Here is a 2,950-nt window from a genome sequence, read left to right as displayed (position 1 = left end):
ATCTTATTTTTATGCAATTTCATCTCTTTACATTATGCAATTTATTTTTCTTGCAATTAGGATAGTTTAATTTATGCAATTTAATTTTATGCAATTAGGATAGTTTAATTTATGAAATTAGGGTAGTTTATTTTTCTGTATTTAAATTTTGTAAGTAGATTTAGATCATGTCTAGCTAAGCATCCCTTCTAGGGTTTGCGATGAAGCTAGATCATGAGTAGGGATTTTACATAGGGTTCTTTCTTTTTCTTAGGGTTTCTTTTTCTTCCTCTTTTGCCAAGAATTTTTGATGAACTACAGTTGGGTCAGAGTCCCTTCATAGTTCATGCTTGATTCAGTGCATAGGAGGAGAAAACCCTAAGGGATCCTAGTTACTACTCCCCTGTAAAGAATCTTGATGGTTATCGTTGGGCCTTAGTCCCTTCATAATCTATGCTTGGGAAAGACAAGAGGAGTAGTCGTTAGGATCAATAAGAAAAATTCTAGGTAGAATTCCCTAATCTAGATCTAGTGGATTCAAAAACCCTAGATCCTTAGTCTTATTGTCTTTAGCAAACAACTTTCGACTTTCGATTTTTGTTAAAGCTCGCTTGAGCATAGATTTGAAAATCATTTTAAAACCAAGTCTCTGTGGGATCGACCCGTACTCGCTGGTCGTGCTACTCTGCACACCGTGCGCTTGCGGTTTTATTTACAAATTTTAAGATTTGAACATCAAGTTTTTGGCGCCGTTGCCGGGGATCTGGCGTTTTAAATTATTTTCAAATATTTGTTCTTCGTGCGTTATAACTCTCTTTTTTTTTTCTTTAGGTTTCTATATTTAGTTGGTGATTGCTGGAAAACTCAGGTACGCTTCTAATTTCTCTTTTATTATTTTTAGTTAATTACTTTTGCTTTTAGACCTAATCATTTGAATTTACTTAATCACAAAAAAAAAATATATAAAACAAAACAAAAGACATTTCATAATCGTGAAGTAAAATATCAAAATAAAAAAAAAATTCTAAATTAAAATCTTTTACATTCTTGGTCATCTTGTTTATTTGTATTTGCATTTTCATAATTAATCTAAGGGCATCAACCCATTAACAAGATAAGGTGGGGATTTCATTACCCTTCCTTAGCCCAAAAACCATCTCCATCATATTGCATTACCTAGACTTTTAATCTTAAAATCAATTAGACGTCAACCTTAAGGAATTCGAGCTCAATAGGACAAGGAACCCTAAGAGTTCTACCAAGTTTGAGTTGTTTGATTAGTTGGTGTCTAGGCAAGTCCCTGAGGGTGGTTTGTTAAATTGGTTCAATTGCTGGCCTGGCCAACTCGTTTGGTGTCTAGAAAGGCAACGATGAGTGAACCTCCCACCTCTTATACTTACCTGGCTAACTAGTTGATCAATCTCCACTTGGAAGGTTTGAAGGGTCATCTTGGAACAGTTAGGAGCTGTCTAGATTTAGGTTAACCCTAGGATAGATTGAGTTTAATTTATTGATTCACTTGTTTGAAAAAAAAAAAAAATTTAAAATTTAAATTAATTTGGTTACTTTTCTTTAGATTTAGGACTCCTTAGGATCTTCTCTTTAGAACTTTTTCTCTTTTCTTTCTTTTCCTTATACATAAAAATTTTATAAAAAAAAAAAAAAATTGTATAAACATCGAGAACCGTACACCTCGTGTGTGGAGAAGAGTGTCGGGTCGTCTAGTTAGAATTGAGTCAATTCCTGTTGTTCCAATGGCTGAACCAATCCAACCCATGACCCTTAAGGATTTGTGTTATCCAGTTGGCTCCATCCAACCATCTTGTATCAGGTTGCCACAACCCACAGCTAACAATTTTGAAATCAAACCTCAAATCATAAATATGCTTCCAAAATTCACAGGATTAGAAGATGCTTATATATTTATTAGAGAATTTGAGGAGGTATGTGCAACCATGAAACTGCAATTAACAGAGGATGAGGTCAAACTTAGATTAATCAACTTTGCCCTTAAGGACAATGCTAAGAAGTGGCTTTATAGTCTGCCAAACTATTCTGTCACTACTTGGGAGGGCTTTGTGAGAACATTTTTAAAAAAGTATTTCCCCCATCATAAAACAGCTAGGATTAGGAATGAAATAAATCAATTTTACCAACTAGCTGGTGAATCATTTTGGAAGTACTTTGATCGTTTCAAGAATCTTTTGACCCAATGCCCACACCATGGAATAGAAACTTGGAGACTATGCCAGATCATCTATGAGGGTTAGATTCAAACTCAAGAACCATGCTAGAGTCCATGTGCCAAGGCCAATTTATGGACAAAGAAACTACTGAAGCTTGGCAATTCTTAGAAGACCTAGCCGAGAAAAATTTACAGTGGGAAACAACTAGGGAACCTGATAAAGCTACACCTTCAAGAGGAGGAATGCATCAAATTCAACCAACCCTAGCATCAGAGGCCAAGATTGCAACCTTAACACGTAGATTGGAAGCCTTAGAATTACAGAGACCAGCCAATGTAAATCAAATATCTGCACCCATGTGTAAAGGGTGCAATGCACCAGACCATGTCTTAGAAGAATGTTCCTACTCGAATGAGTGTGCACAGGTGAATGCCACCTATCAAGGACCATTGAACAATCCTTATGCACCCACATATAACCCAGGTTGGAGGAATCACCCGAATTTCTCATGGTCCCAGAATCCTAATGTAGGTAATCCAAATTTCAATCAGCAAAATCTAAGGTCCAACCCAGTGATGAACAACCCGCCAGGCTTCCATGATAATGACAAAAAAATTACCTCTTTAGAGAAAAGCCTAGAAGCCATGATGAAAAACATACCAGCTTTATGCAAACTACGGGTCAACTCATAAATAATAACACCCAAGCTATAGCCCGTCTGGAAATGCAAGTAAGTCAGCTGGCTTCGACCATTAGTGAACGAGAACATGGTAGGTTACCTAGCC

The 2,950-nt window shown here is 36.3% G+C and overlaps 1 non-coding gene across 1 annotated transcript; it reads right to left on the bottom strand.

Annotated features, from left to right (window-relative positions):
- Nucleotides 1-2,102: 2,102 nt before the first annotated feature.
- Nucleotides 2,103-2,209, bottom strand: LOC140853931 (small nucleolar RNA R71). Its single transcript, XR_012137071.1, has one exon. It is a non-coding gene; the product is annotated as a small nucleolar RNA R71 (small nucleolar RNA).
- Nucleotides 2,210-2,950: the final 741 nt, after the last annotated feature.

The sequence above is a fragment of the Elaeis guineensis genome, chromosome 14 (genome assembly GCF_000442705.2).
Source record: "Elaeis guineensis isolate ETL-2024a chromosome 14, EG11, whole genome shotgun sequence".
NCBI classification, from domain to species: domain Eukaryota; kingdom Viridiplantae; phylum Streptophyta; class Magnoliopsida; order Arecales; family Arecaceae; genus Elaeis; species Elaeis guineensis.
This window is presented reverse-complemented; position numbering and strand designations above follow the sequence as displayed.